This window comes from Ruditapes philippinarum, unplaced genomic scaffold (genome assembly GCF_026571515.1).
Source record: "Ruditapes philippinarum isolate M1 unplaced genomic scaffold, ASM2657151v2 ctg1007_1_1_1_1, whole genome shotgun sequence".
Taxonomy (NCBI): domain Eukaryota; kingdom Metazoa; phylum Mollusca; class Bivalvia; order Venerida; family Veneridae; genus Ruditapes; species Ruditapes philippinarum.
This window is the reverse complement of record NW_026855886.1, coordinates 139,382-156,806: the sequence shown is the minus strand read 5'-3', so window position 1 is coordinate 156,806 and position 17,425 is coordinate 139,382. Positions and strand designations below refer to the sequence as shown.

Below are 17,425 nucleotides of genomic sequence, written 5' to 3'. Positions count from 1 at the left end.
AATAAATTAAAATATTTGTTAAAACACATAGCAACACAGTACAAATTACCTCTTGCAGTTGTCTGAAACTGTGAACGATTATGTCAGTGTTGCATTTTATTCAAGTTGTGCCTGTATACGGTTGATGATGTCTGTGGTTCCCCTAAAAATAAAACAAGATATTGATCATAATAATTTAAACATGCAATTGACTTTCTTTAAACTAAAACATTTCATAAAACATTTTAAAACAACAACATCTTCATTTAATTGCATTATGTGTTTTGAATTAGGTGACAATGTATAAATGAAATGCTAATTGATTTCAACGAAAGTACAGTTAAACGCTTTAGCAACTAAATGAAAAGAACATTTGATAAATTGTATCAGCGACATTTGTTGGATTATCTCCCTTTAATAAATGTGCGCGGTTTTTGTCTGTATGCGTAAGTAAGATGTACAACAAATTCCAGATAGATAGTTCATACCGAATTTATTTGTTTATAACTCGATTTTATAGGAAGTTATAAGGTTATAAACACACTCTTGAATCCGTTTCTGGAACCAACTAGTACTGAGCAATGATTAAACCTTTATTGCACAAGGAGTAAACATTTTGCCATTGACGGTGTTTGAACCCACACGCCTAAGATAACTAGTCCGACGCGTTAACCTATCGACCATGCCGCTACTTTTAGACATTTAGTATCTGTCTCAATCAACCGTTTAATATTCAATACTATAAAAATATTTGTAAAAGACGCAATATTATACAAGATAAATCGTAATGCTTACTCATATACTAAATACTGCGAAATCTTTTTCTGAATTCAGAATTTCAATATTTTTTCATGTTTAAATATTGAATTCTACTTAAGCCGGAGCTAGGGGGCGTGGATTCACTGGACTGTAGCTTGCACTTTCCAGTACCGTCCAGACTCAATCAAGCCGGACCTACGAAATTTTCAATGTTGTTGTTTTTGGCGTTCTTTAGGGATTCCGTTGGATTCTAGTTTTATATACATAAGTAATGTAACTATAGGATCATTATTCTTAACTTAAAAGCACAATTATATGAAGAGCGTCATGCATTTTTTCACAGTGATGGTTCGATTTCAATCAATCCAAGCATTCGTATTTAAAATTGCGTTGGGTGTTTTAGACCAAAAAAAACAACAAAACAAAACAAAAACTATAATTAACTGCTAGTCGATGCTAATGAAACCTTTTAATCAATTTCCTCTGCGCTTTCAACTGTCAGTAAAGCTGTGTCGTTTCTGGTATTTTTCTTTAACATGCAACATCGAGATCGATGCACTTAAAATTATATGATATTATCTTCTTGAATAAGCTTGTCTTCCGCAATGAATTTATCATTTTTTGCAAATGAATTATAAAAAAAATACTGAAAAGAAGTCCATTTGTGACTTTCGTTAATAGGATTGTAAGAAATAAAACATTTTATAATATAAGTTAACAAAAATAGGGATTGTTCTGAGAAAGGGATAATTATGTTTGCTTCTGTCGCGAAAATGATTAAAAATTATTGTATAAGTACAAATGTCCTTGACTTTGCATTATTATGATTGTTTGTTTTTTGTTTTTTGTATTCATGAATCATGTCTCTGATAAAATATTCATAAACAAAGCATATGTCTTGACTTTTATTGGATTTATGATGATATCAGATTTTAATTTCTCTAAAAGATGTTTGGAAAAAAAATCACTGCAATTTATGTTAAGCTTATCTTGCACCAGTCTCAAGAACATTTTTTTCAATTTCGAAACACATCTTTTTTTCAACATATAAACGATAAAAAGGTTAATATGTAAAAAAACACACATTTTTATATGTAAAAAAGACGTTACAAAATAATAAGTGCTTATTTCCCAAAATAAATGTTGTTACATTAAATGATATTATTGATATTAGGGGTGTTAAACACATTTTTAACCAGTTCCAACTATCTGTAAATTCAATAACTGAAGAAATATTAAATGAAATATAATTAAGATCTTAAGTGCCTAACCGGTTAGTAGGTTGATGAAAGGTAGGTAGTTATTTTTAGTGGGGTAAAAAGTTGATTCAAATAGGTTCCACTTGTAACACGTAAACAAGTTGTTAAAACATGATCTTAGGTTCTATGCGTAGCAATGAAGACATTCAAGTGACTCTACTTAAATGTATTTTTTCACATGGCGGACTGGAAATAATTCGTCGACATAAATGTTCCATTTGGTATTGATATAGTCCTATATCTTGCTTACAAAATTTCGGATTATTTGCTTACTCCGTGATTTCAGAATAATTATAAAAAATGAGATAAAATGGTCAAAAATTAATAAGGCTATGACTAGCATAAAAATACGATGTCCAATTTAATTCAGTGTGCATTAATTATCTTTTGCATAACAGGTTGATGTAAGAAATTTAATTTTTATGATTTAATGCTTCGTCATTAGTGGATTAAACTTCTTATATGCCTTACTTTGATATCAATATATTACTACATGCATCTTTGTGCACGAAACAATTACTATTTCTATAATAACGAAAACATATTTCTATCACTAATCAAATTGGTATTTCGTGACATAACATAATATATTTTTATATCATTCACATGCTACAGGAAAAAGCAACAATTTATTATCTTTGCTCGTGTTATTTAAATAGCTAAGACAATATAGAATCAAAGTTAACGCAACTCCGTAATTACTTCCTGTTTTTCTATTCCTGAACGCTTAATTACTGAGAACAAAGAGACAATTAATTGCTATGAATACAATTATTTACACATAGCATATGTTATAATCAGTGTCATGTTACATGTAGCAGTTTTGATCTGCGTAAATATTTGAACCTCAGTGGTTTTAAAAAAGAGTACCGATAACTTAATGGCTGAGTGAATCGTCTTTAGAAATAAAAAAACATTATATATGCAAGATCTTTCAATATAATTTTTAGCTTGACTATTCGATAAGAATAAGTAGAGCTATTGTAGTCACCCGAGCGTTGGCGTCGGCGTCGGCGTCGGCGTAACCATTTATGTTAAAGTTTTTGTAATAGTTCAAATATTTTCAAAGTCCATTGACATATGGCTTTGAATCTTTGCACACTTGTTCACCATCATGACCCCAACCTGTAGACAGGAGGAGGTAACTCTATTAAGCATTTTGACAGAATTATGCCCCTTTTTCAACTTAGAATTTATGTTAAAGTTTTTGTAATAGTTCAAATATTTTCAAAGTCCATTGACATATGGCTTTGAAACTTTGCCGCTTGTTCACCATCATGACCCCCACCTGTAGACAGGAGGAAGTAACTGTATCAAGCATTTTGACAGAATTATGCCCCTTTTTCGACTTAGAATTTACGTTAAAGTTTTTGTAATAGTTCAAATATTTTCAAAGTCCATTGACATATGGCTTTGAAACTTTGCATACTTGTTCACCATCATGACACCAACCTGTAAACAGGAGTAGGTAACTCTATCAAGCATTATTTTTTACTATCAAGCACTAGAATAGTCGAGCGTTGCTGTCCTACCGACAGCTCTTGTTATTACTTTAAGTAAGTCAACAATAAATTTTTTAAGGCCAAGTTCTAGAGAACTTCTCATTTAAACGTTTTCTTTTTAATGTTAATTGATATCCCATAACAAAATATACGGTAATCATATATTTTACTTTGTATGTTAATATGCTGTCCATTTGCAGTCCATCCCTACCCACAATAAAATAAGCTTTTTAAAATTAACTTTTTAAAATATTTTCTATCGATTTTGCTAATGATTGCGACCAAGGAATGCAGAAGGAATACAACGACTACAAAACAAACAAATATATCATTGCTGCATTATTGCAGTTCTAAAGGATTTACTGATGTAAGGTATTTTAAACAGAGATTCTATAATTTAATATCATTTTAGTGAACTAAACTGCATTCAACAGTTCTACAAATACATGCATCAAAGTTCTTCCAAGTGTAGTTCATCTTCATAAAACTCAGAGACGCAAAATGAAAACTTTTAAATAATTGTTAAGAAGTTCTTTGCACTCTGAACTGCAATTTGCATTTCCGTTTGTCTTTAATTGTATTCAAACTTCATTTTACATATTTATTCTTAGACTAGTGAGTAATTAATTGGATATGAAATAAAAATACTTTAAATAATAAGAAAAACATTAACAACGTTTACGTTCTCAATTCGGGAAAAAGGTCCAAAAAAATATTTAGTGTCAGCATGAAGTTAAAAATGAGTATTAAACATTTTGCATATGCTAATAGGTCAGAATTTGGTTAAAGAAAATAAATGTTGCTTTTCTTTCGGAAAAAAATTGTTAGTCAATTTCTAAGTAGCTGTATATGTTAAATTGTACTTAGTCTTGAACACTAATACTGCGATGAGTATGTGAATTGAAAGGAACCTCATATACTTCATTTGCCCCAAATCGTTTTAGTAATGTGGCATTCAGAGGTGTACATTGCTTTTTCAATATAATATTATATTTCTTAACTGTTTCTCGCTTACAACAAGAAAAGATAATTATTGTTTATTTAAGACAGGCAAAAGAGAACGAATGGCAAATGCCATTTCTCTTATTTCTTTAACAATTCGTTATACTAAATTATTACTAAAAAATCAGAATTGTATATACTAAATCTAAATATATTAAAATTACTTCCTTGTACTGGGAAACCTCATGGTTTCATTTTTGAAAGCTAAAACTACTAACAAAAGTAGTTGCTTTTGGCATTTGCCTTTTAATTGCAGATACATTTGATACTATTATATATGTAAGAGATGACAAAAAGATGATACGATGGTATTTAAAGGTATTCCCAAGTAAATGTCAAATAAAAGTGATCGCAATAAAAGTGGTTTAACTAATTTAAAACTTCACTTTGAAAGAAAGGAAGTATACTCTTTAAAATGCACACATATAATAAAACAATATTACAAACATTTGAATTTATTAACGAAACGAACTTTTAAATCATGTAAGCCACATTACAGAATAAAGCTGTCAATTTATTCAAAGCTAATCAAACTGTGAGCCCTTGCTGTACAAACACAGCATTCCTGATATGTACACCTCAATAACACTGACCCCAATGCTGAAATTTCATCCTGCAATTTTGTGTCAATAATGTCGTTTTGAAGATATTCAAATAGTGGCACTTCGGGAGATGTCGCCCACATTACATTGCCTGTTTGTTTTTCTGTCTGAAGTCCGAGACGTTTGATCGATTTACATGTTTAGAACTGTGTATGTCAGGAATATGTGCTATAACAAGGTCTCTTGGTGTTATGAAAAGCAGACAAAATAAAATATCAGGACCCCGATGAATCGACAATGTTGTTTTATTTTGTAATAACATACATGTGTAAGTTACAGCAAGTTCAACAAGGAACCCCGAATCCGCTTCTCGCCTTCTTTTTGACAGTTTTTGAGTGATAAGTAGATTTTTGTCACGTTGCAGGCTGTTTTCAATTGCGACGTCATTATTTGACAAAATACGTATAAGGTGTGCCATTTATATACTCATTCGATTTTTGAACATGTTTAGTTACAAATTAAAATAAAAACATTCGCATTGTGTAACGTACTGAAAAGCGGAACACCGTTCATATTTTGTTTCCGTTTACACCACCATAAAAACATTGGAACTTGTTATAAGAGTCTAGTCTAATTAGAGAAATCACGCGAGCACGTCAATCAAAGTAAAGGTAATCCACATGATATTGCACTACATGCGTTTCATTTTCACGAGAATACACTTGCTACGATATGAGCTTAGTGCTTGGAAGTATATCATATTCTATTATTAACAGTATGTTTATCAAGATAAAACTTCAGTAGTCTCTCTTAATTGATGAATAATTCAGTTTTCTTTTGACGCTATAAGATAAACCGTGACAAACGAAAACGAAATGAAGGCTTATTGTAACTAAAAAAAGAATGTTCCTGTTTTAAGAAGATTGTGTACGTACACATTTGTACTCTCATGAATTAACGTATTTCGTAACGATTTTTTTTGTCAATCAAGATAATAACTTTGAGGTATAAAATGGATGACGTCATGAAGCATAATTTATATATCTGCGTATTTCGTTGACTTGATTAAGACAGATTTACGTCAGAAAGGAAAGGCATATATTTAGCACGTTAAAAAAATCCATTTATTTAGTGATATAATGTTCAGATTCGTTACGCTTACATTATTCATTTCACTAATTCAAATGTAAAATTTATAGTTTCTTCCGATTTTTAACATCTTGTTTCATAAGTAGAAGTAATTGTGTTAAATGAGCTATAAATCGATTGAATTAAAAGCAGTTATTGTAATAAGATATTTCAAAACCATTTCAGATTGTGGCAAGTGTTTAGTATTGAAACACAGGAATGTTTTTCTTTTTTCTTACGAAATGTATTTTTATTGTACATTGTGTTATATAATGATATGTAATTCTCGTGTATTATGTAGTAATTTTGAAATAAAAAGAAGTTAAATTATAGATGTACTTATCTTATCATTTTTATGATATTATGGATTTTACAGACTTGATACATTATATAATTTGTGATTCATCATTTTAAGAGATATTTTTGTTCTTGAAAAAAAGGATCCAACGATATAAGCATTAAATTTGACGAAATAGTTGTTACAATCGTACGGGTATGCTTGATAAAAGCTATTTATAGCTGATCGAAATTCATAGCAGTTTATATCTTGTTGTAATACGTTGATCGTAAAATATTTACCTGAATATTGTGAACAATAATGATTCTATAATGAAGTAGAATAGCAAAAATGTTTTTGAAATTATATCACCATTAAATTGTAATTTAAGACAGACACATTTTCTTTTCTAACCTTTTTCTTGTTTTAACAACATTACAGTAACTTTGCCTACGATGCAAATCTTAAATTATGGTTAGTTGGTTGTATGGAAAAAACATGCAATTTTATTTCATCATTGCGCACGGTCATCATCTAACTTTAACCCATGTGTATCTTAAATCAATGTAATGCTATGTTTGCAAATCTTTAACAGTATCTATACGTATTTTTATAATCTATTTTATTGATACTACCATTTATTTCATCATGATCATCATCGTTGTTGGTGTCATCATCAACACTTCTATACAAATTCGCCATAACGTATTATCATTATCATCAACATTAATACTAAGATTGCACATTATAGTACAATTGCATCATTAATTGTATCATCGTAAGTTGTCCATTAGGAAAACGTAAGTCACTGTTTTTTTAACATATTCTTTCAATCTTAACATATCTGATACACTTTAATTTTTGATACAACATCAATAAATGTTATACAAACAGTTAATGTGTCATTTTAAGTCAAAAAGCAATAAAATTATAGTGTATGTAGTAAACAAACTTTGAGGTTCATTTGTTTCAAAATATTTTAAAGTTTGCATTACGCATTGCTTCTTATTTTTTAATTTGAGTGATTTCCATGTGTGCTCTTTGCACCTCTGTAGGCGAAGATATTTCCAGTAATCTACTTTAACACAAATCTTCTAGATATGAGAGTAAGAAGGTTATTGTATAGTAGGATTCTGTAATACTTTTGTAAGAAAAAAATATCGGATTTTTCTCTGTACTACATATTTGACCTCTTTTGAAAGAAACAATTAACGGGGTTTTCTTTGTACTACATATTTGACCTTTGGCAAATTTATATTCTTGACATACTTTTATAAATCACGCATTTAAATCAAGTTTTCAAAAGAAATAAATTGGCCCGATATAAATGTGATATTATATGCAATTAATAAATGATTTTAGGCAATTCTATGCCTGGTTAAAAAAACAAATTGAAGCTTAGGACCGCTGAAGTATGACACGACTTCTCAATTTGCAAGACGATTAACTCCGTGGGTGATAGCACCTACTTTACAGCTTATATTTGTCACATTTGGTATGCGATGTGAAGAGAAACTCCAATTTAGACTATCTACTCAAGACACATGTAAAGGACTAAAGTATTAAATATCAAAGTGGTGTTGATTTTTAAGAAATATCTTAGACTGCGGGTGTAGTAATATTCAAAACAAGTCCACAATTATTTCATGGTAATTTTACATAGAAATGTACGAGAATCAATAAATATAATTTCCCTAAACTGCGTAATTTCAAATAATTTGTAATCATAAAACAATGTACGAAAGCGTATCTATACACTGCTGTCAATTTGAGGGTACATTTAATTAAATTGCCTTTAAAGTGTGTCAGATAACTGACAGATCATTACTGTATAAATCAAACTTCCATTAGCCAAAGTCGTTGGTGGTAGAGCATATATTTATTTACTATCAATAGCTTACAAATCATGCAAAGTAAAATAGGAACTACGTATCTGACTCCGTCCGAGAAAATTAAAGCTGCACGTCGCCAGATGAGCCAAACTATTTCAGGAAAGGGGAACTAAAATGTTTTAAGATTTTAAGAAAAGTAAAAAGATTCAAGATTTATAAAACGGTTTACATTTAATGTGAATAGTTCGATTAATGACTGATTTAACAGTATATTTAACCATATTTATACTGTGTGACTAACGCAGTAAGGGCTATGTTTGCATATTTTGACCTCTTTTTGGTAATTAAGGTGGACTTTCAGTTTCATTTGCAATGTGTAAATAACTTTCTTTTTTCATTTTGCAATATTTTACTTTTAAATAAAAATTAGCATGAATCTGGAGTCATGCTGCTTTAGAGGGGCTAGGAAATATTCTACTATACATGTAATTATAAACAGTAAATAAATGAAAAAGAAGATATGAACCGAATGTAATTGAGGATACTAAGGAAACTTGGCCTTTTATACAGAAAACCCCCCCAAAAACATCAGGACATTTTCTCTACATATTAAAAACAAATATCTAGCTGACACAATTACATATGTGTATAATGCTCAAATTTTCACAAGGTTAGACTTAAAAAGCATATACATCCTTTCAAGCGCTGAATGGTGTTTATTGCTTACTGGACCAAAATAAAACAGGATAAATGAATTATTCACATTTGCGATAAAAACACTAGTTTGTATGAGAATAACTTTATTTGAAGGCAAAAAAAGTTAACTCTTTACGTAATCTTCTCCTATAACAACATTATATTTTATTACACAATGTATCAAATTGGAATTATTTTACTTTAACAATATAGACCATTACTCAAGCTACTCACATGTATTACGGTTGATCTGTTCGAAATAAAACATCAGTGGAATGACCAAACAAATTTTAAAGACTGCTTAAATATTTATAAAATAATGAATGTTGTTGACCGAATTCATCACTCCTAAGTGTTTGATGTATGCTTTTGTCCAAGATAAGACATAAAACGCTATATTCATTTCAATAGACGTGAGGAAATGCATTAATTTGTTCCCAGCGTTGCGAAAAGCAATCTTTACTCATGTCAAAATAAATTGTATTGTGGTGTTGGCACCCACATTAAAGCATGTGATTAGACTTTATTCACTATTTAATGGCACTCTGAGATAACATCGTGATAAAAGAGGCAACAACTTAAACTATTATTGTTTTATTAACGTACTTATCCTGATGTAGCTTTTATTTCATTAGCTTTTGACAACTTCAGTCTAGAAGCAACAGAATGTTCACATTCTCTTGAATCTAAGATAGTTGGAGTGACAATGTCTTGTTAAAGGTTCGTCCTTTACTTTTACGCTGATTAATCAAATACGGTTGAAAAAATGTTTTGCAATCATTAAATGTCAGAAGATATTTTACTTAATTTTGCTGAATAGAATCACAAATTATAGGATATATAAGATTTACGATGTAAATAATATTTATGTTGATGATCGAATGCAAATATAATGAATTGATTCGGGAATCTGAAATTTAGAAATTGTAAAAATGTTGCCGCCGAAAAAAACTTAAAAAAAATATTTGTTATTTATTCAAATAAATAACAACGTAATGAGATAAATTAAAATGATTAGATAAATGGAAACGCAATCAAAATATTAGAAAATATTTTGGTCTAACTTTCTGTAACAATTTTCGTTTTACCTCATTGCATTTGCCTCACATCAATCAAGATCAAATAATCATACAATGCAATCAACTAGAGAAGTAACGCACATATGCACCTTGCATACTGATCGTTATCAGATAAATTTATTTTAAACAAACACCGTTCATTTTCATGCGTTTTGTTGTGAAAGATCTAATCTTTTTAGACAGCTAATGATGTTTTCTACCCCCTGATCAGAAGTCTCATGTAACGCTTGTAACATCTCAAAGAGCTCCTCTGTCAATTACAATTAGTGTTCTAAATCTTTTTTGTTTGTTCATATTTCCAATGTTATTAATTTGAAATAGGAATAAGGTATGCAACTTTTACCTGTCGGATCACATGTATTTACTTAATATATTTCAAATAATTATTTTTATCGTCTGCAAGTTGATTTAAAAGGTTAATGTTTTGATAAAAATGAAAAGTGAAAATGTATACATTAATTATTTACAACAGCCGAAATCAATACACATGACTGTACGGTTGTAACTTATAAGAATAACAACATGATTATGTCGTCTTAACTTTGAAATAAAACATTCATATTCGTGAAATCGTAAAATGTACGTTATTATTCATGTAAGCACATTTTGATTTATAAATTATATCAAAATAATTATAAAGAATTTGATACGAAAAAAATACTAGTTATTGTTTAGATCTCTTTTCCGCCTGAATGTCCAAATATTTCAGAATTATTGTTAACCAATATCATTATACAATTGAATTATGGTAATGCATTGTTATTTTCTATCGATATAGTCTTGTGTGTGCCGTTTTAAGTATATAAATAACTATTCGTAACTATTTGTATGAAAATACAAAAATACAATATGAATTAATGAGCAAAGTATATATATATTGATTCTAAATGAAGATTTATGTCGTCATGTCGTTTTATTCTTTGCAAATCTCACAATCGTTAGTTAAAGAGGAATTAAATCTGTCATAAAGAGCGGTACACTTAGAAACTGCGTAGGATTTGCACACAACTGCGTAGGAGAGATATGACATGCACATTTCTTTATGAAAAATTACATTTTTCTTTTTATTTTTTTTAATTTTAAACATATATAATATGATTCGTGTTATTATTTCATGTGGATATGACAGATGATATAATTATAAAAATATGGATCTACTTATTAATTACTCTTAATACTTATTAAGATAATTTAATCTATACTGTACCTTCTTAGAGATAGAGAAAGCGTCATCATATCAATGTTAAATTTATATATTTTTTTTTAATAAACTGAATGACTGGAATTTTGCACGTGCATATTTTTACTTGACATAACTTGTAAATATCCGACCTTCTCCCGATTTGGTTCAATACCCTTAATTGTGATTTATCGGTGTGGCTGGATTATGTCGGCGAATGCGTCTTGTATTGCTGTATTGCCTTGTTTAACTTTTCCCTGGTTTTTTTGTTTTAGATCATGACAAAACAAACAAGAACATTTCAAAAGTCTAAGTTTGTTTGCTAATTCAGAGGAAGGAGTTTAACCTATTTATTTATATTTAATCATGCTTGGAAGTTTTACATATATTAAACGCAACACAGATTCATTGTTGAGATGCTGTCTATATTTGAATGCCAGAATTCGTGTAGGAAAAAGTATTTAAAAGCGGCGAAAGGTAAACAACGTTTAGACAGCTTACCAGATGATGATAATCAGCAAATTGTAGAAGAAGAAATAAAAAACAAAGAACACTATTAATAAAGTGCAAGTAATTCGTTGAAACGGATTATAAGTGTCTGGTCTAATTTAACAAACTATACCCATACATCAATCAATAGAACAATAAACCAGATAGTGCTATTTAAGGATCTAAGTGAATTGCAAAATCGTTAATTGTTGCAGCATTTGCAGAAAGCCAAATCTAGTTGGAAACGAAGTGTTCTAGACAGTTAAAAAGAGCGTATCAATCTATCAGATTATATAATTAGCACATGGAAGACCAAGAAAATGAATGATGAGCATGACTGTGAGGTATAGTAAAGTAAATGACTAAATAAATAGATAAGGAGTGTATAAGTTTCAAAACATGTAAAGAAAACACTTTACTGTATACCATTAAATTAAAATTGCATTTACCATTGGTTGCTATGATATACTCATGAACCAATAACAAAGCTAAAACCAAAACTCACACACAAAACAAAGTAAAGACAAACAACAACAAAAACAACACACAAACAAACAAACAAACAAACAGAAAAATAACCTATAACAAAAATATTGAGGTAATCCAATCAGTTTAGAATTTGTATGACTGTAACGTATAACTGGTTTGCTATGCATGCAATAAATTTATGTACACAATTTTAGATTATTTGTCCACACTTTAGTTTCTAAGTGTAATTTTTTTTCAGAATCAAAATAATAGATAGCCAGTGAATATTAAAAGATATGTCCTGACTTGCTTTAATTTCTTATTAACCTTACTTTGATATCAATATACTACTAACTGCAACATTTTGTAAGACACAATATCTATTTCTATAATAATGAAACAATCGTTATACCACTACTCAAACTGGTATTTCGTGACATAACATAATATTTTCTTTTATCATTCACATGCTACAGGAAAAAGGAACAATTTATTATCTTTGTTCGTGTTATTTAAAATGGCTTAGACAATATAGAATCAGCAACTCCGTAATAACTTCCTGTTTTTCTATTCCTGAATGCTTAATTACTGGAAACAAAGAGACAATTAATTGCTATGAATACAATTATTTACACATAGCATATTTTTTAAATGTTAGCAGTTTTGATCTGCGTAAATACTCGAACCTCAATGGTTTTAGAAAATAGTACCGATAACCTAATGGTTGAGCATTGTTTTATTTGAATCGTCTATAGAATTAAAAATTAATATGATATATGCAGTGGCTATTTTGTAAGATCGTTTAATATAATAAGATTACTAAGTCAACAATAAAATTTAAAGGGCAACTACTAGTGTATTTCTCATTTTAACGTTTTTTTTTTAAATGTTAATTGATATCTCATAATCAATTATACGGTAATTATATATTTGCCTTGAAAGTTAATATAACCTCAATTTGTAGTACACACTTTATAGCCATACCCCTAATAAAATTAGCTTATAAAAAGTAACTACGAGTATCATTGCAATATATTTTGCTAACGACCGCGGAGCAAGGGATGCAGAAGGGATAAAACGACCACAAAACATTCAACTATATCATTACTGCATTACTGTAGTTCGAAAGGATTTACTGGTGCAAGGCATTTTAAACAGGCTTCCGATAATTTGATATCATTTAAAGTAAACTGAACTGCTATTAACGTACTACGAATGAATGCATCAAAGTTCTTACAAGTGTATTTCCACTTCAAAAAGCTCAGAGGTACAAAATACAAACTTGTATTTAATTGTAAAGATGTTCTTTGCACCCTGAATTGTAATTTGCATTGCCCTTTGTCTTTTGTTGGATCTTAACTTCTTTTTCATATTAATTGATAGACTAGTGAGTAACGTTATTGGACATGAAATAAAAATACATTAAATAATCTGAAAAACATTAATAACGTTTACGTTATCACTTTAAGAAAAATGCCTGGAAAATTATAACAGAATGAGGTAATGTAAAATAAATGGTACAAAACTAGTTTTGTAATAATACAAATTAATTTTAAAAAATGCTTAATTTTGTACAGTGATATACTTCCTACAGACTATTTAAAATATTTTGCTGATGTAAAACCATTTAGCGACAGAATGAAATTTTAAAAATGAGAGTTAAACAGTTTGTATCTGTTTAAAATATCAAGAAACAAATCAGACGATGGTTAAAGACAATAAATGTTGTTTTTCTTCGAAATAAAAAAAGGCAAGTCAATTTCAAAGTTTTTGTATAAGTTAAAATGTACTTAGTCTAGTACACTTATATTGAGATGATTATATGACGGAAATGGAAACTGGTATACGTTGAAGTCAAAGTCATTTACTCAAAGTCGTTTTAGTAATGTGGCTTCCAGAGGTCTATATCCGGGTTTTTAATGTATGTTTTTGTACTATTTGAACCGTTTTTCCCTTACAACAACACAAAGCAATTATTGTTTCGCCTAAGACAGGAAATGAACACTGGAAGGTAAATGTCCTTTCTCTAATGACTTTCCCAAAATGGCGTTTAAATTAGTTATACTAAATTTTTACTAAAAAAGTTATTTGGTACTATGTATAGACTAAACCTAAATATGTTGTGAACAAAATATCTTTACAATTACTTCCTTGTACTATTAAACTTCATTGTTTCATTTATGAAAGCTAAAACTACTAACCTTGGCATTTGCCTTCATTTGATACAATACTATATGTTAGCGATGACAAAAGATAAGATGATCTTTAAACGTATTCCCAAGAAAGAATATTTCTTAAAATCTGAAGAAAATGTCAAATAAAAGTGTTTATAATGAAAGTGATTTAGTTTACAACTTATACTTTGACAAAAAATATATTACTCTTTAAAATGCACTAACTTAACATAACAACAATATTACACACATTTGAATTTATTTACAAGAACAACTTATGAATCAGGAAGGTTTATTAAATTGCGAACCCTCTCTTTACAAACAAAGCATTCCTGATATGTACACCTCAATAACACTGACTATTATGCTGTTAAACTTCATCCTTCAACTTTGTTGCAGTAATGTCATTTTATAGATATTCAAAAAGTGACATTTCCTGAAATTTCCCCACTTTACATGTACATCTGTATTTGACTGTCTGTTTTTCTGTCTGAAGTTCGAGATATTCGATCCATTTGCATTGTTTTGAACTGTGTATGTTAGGAATCTGTGCTAGAGTGCTATAACAAGGACAAAATAAAATATCAGGACCCTGATGAACCGGTAAGTGTCGATTAATGTTGTTTGATTTTTTTAATAACATACGATTCCGCTTCTCGCCTTCCTTTTGGCAGTTTTGTCATGACAGGTTGTTTTCAATTGCGACGTCATTATTTGACAAAATACGTAAAAGGTGGCTCATTTACATATTCATTCGATTCTTGAACAGTTTTAGTTACAAATTGAAATAAAAGCATGCGCATTTTATAACGTACTGAAAAGCGGTACACCGTTGTTTATTTGGGTAATTTTTTGTTTACACCAGCATAACATTTTTGCGATGGTATCAGTATGCATAACAGATCAACAACATCTTTTTATGTCAGAAACTTTATACGGGACAGGAGAATGAGAATAAATATAAACATTATTTTGACAGGTTACCAGATGTAGTTGATCAGCAAATTGTACAGAATGAAAATTTACCGCCAAATTCTACTGAAATAACGGTAGTTATTTTACAGGAACTTGTTATAAGAGTCTAGTCTAATTAGGGAAATCACGCGAGCACGTCAATCAAAGTAAAGGTAATCCAGATGATATTGCACTACATGCGTTTCATTTTCACGAGAATACACTTGCTACGATATGAGCTTAGTGCTAAGTATATAATATGCTATTATAAGTATGTTTATCAAGATAAAACTTCAGTAGTCTCTCTTAATTGTTGAATAATTCAGTTTTCTTTTGACGCTATAAGATTAACCATGACAAATGAAAACAAAATGAAGGCTTATGGTAACTAAAAAAAATGTTCTTGTTTTAAGAAGATTGTGTGCGTACACATTTGTACTCCCTTGAATTAACGTTCTTCGTTACGAACAATGTTTTTTGTTTGTCAATCAAAATAATAACTTTGAGGTATAAATTGGAAAATTGGATGACGTCATGAAGCATAATTTATTTATCTGCGTATTTCGTTGACTTGATTAAGACGGATTTACGTCAGAAAGGAAAGGCATATATTTAAATTAGCACGTTTAGAAAATTTCATTTATTTTAGCGATATAACGTTCAGATTCGTTACGCTTACATTATTCATCTCACTAATTCAAATGTACAAATAATAGTTTCTTCTGATTTTTAACATCTTATTTCATAAGTAGAAGTAATAATGTTGAATGAGGTATGAATCGATTAAATTAAAAGATAATATTCATTTATTGAAACAAGATATTTCAAAATCATTTCAAAGTGTGTAAAGTGTTCCGTATTGAAACACATTAATGTTTTCGTACAACAAGTGTATTTTTATTGTACATTGTGTTATGTAATAATAAATTGTAATTCTCTTGTTATGTAGTAATTCTAATTTAAAAGAAGTTAAATAGTGGATGTATTTATCTTATCATTTCTATGATATTGCGGATTTTACAGCCTTGATACATTATATAATTTGTCCTCAAAAGTTTACTTACCACTACCCTACGTTGTCGTTATTATTACATTTTAACATTTTATTTATATATAAGTATTGCTTTTCTTGTGCATCAATCTTACAACCAATTTATTCATAGTCTTGATAATCATTACTAATGCAAAGGTTCATCCTAAAAAAGAACCTCTTAACACAAAAATATATTTGCATGATTATAGCAAAAATGAATTGTATTTCCCGAATATTATAAACGTTCTTAATGTTTCAAACTTTACAACTGTTCTGTGTAGATTTGGCACTTTTGAGGAATAGATATTAATCAAATGTGAGTCATTCATTATTTACTTCATCATGATTGTTGGTGCCATCATCATCTCTTCTATACATAATCGTCATAGGCCATTATCAATATGATCAACATTATTACCACAATTGAATATATTACTACAAATGTCAACATTAATAGTATCATCGTAAGATGTCCATTAGAAAAAAGTCAATATATCATGAAAATCTTCTGTATATCTAAATATCTCTGAAATAATTCCATTTTAATTTGATTCAACATAAATCAATTTTATACAAACAGTTAAGTAATTTGCCATTTGAAATTAAAATGCAAAAGTATATTAAGTAAACAAATTGTAAGGTTCATTTGGTTCCAAATGTTCTTTACTTTGCATTTCACAATGCTTCTCATTTGCTTGTATAAGCAATTCCCTATGTGATCCTTGCTCCTCGTTAGGGACAGATATATCCAGAAATCTACTTTACACACAAATCCTCTAAGAAGAATATTGTATAATAGGATTCGGTAACACTTATGCTAGAAACAATTATCGGTATTTCTTTGTACTACATATTTGACCTTTGTCATATATATATTCTTAACATACTTTTAAAGCAGCACGCCTCCAGATTCCTGCTAATGTTCATGAAAAATTTGAAAATTTATTCAAAAGTAAAATATTATCAAGCTGACAGAGAAAATAATATGCACATTTCAAACGACACTTACAACCAATGTTAATTACAAAAAAGAGGTCAAAATATGCAAAATTAACTCTTACTGCGTTAGTAA

At 29.3% G+C, this 17,425-nt stretch overlaps 1 protein-coding gene across 1 annotated transcript in view; it reads right to left on the bottom strand.

Moving 5' to 3' along the window:
* The window catches only part of LOC132744714 (corticotropin-releasing factor receptor 2-like), a 165,278-nt gene that overhangs the window by 71,838 nt on the left and 76,015 nt on the right, over positions 1 to 17,425 (bottom strand). Inside the window, exon 4 of the mRNA XM_060733488.1 lies at positions 50 to 142. The gene's annotated coding sequence lies outside the window, so the exon portion shown is untranslated. The remainder of the gene's footprint in view (positions 1 to 49; positions 143 to 17,425) is intronic.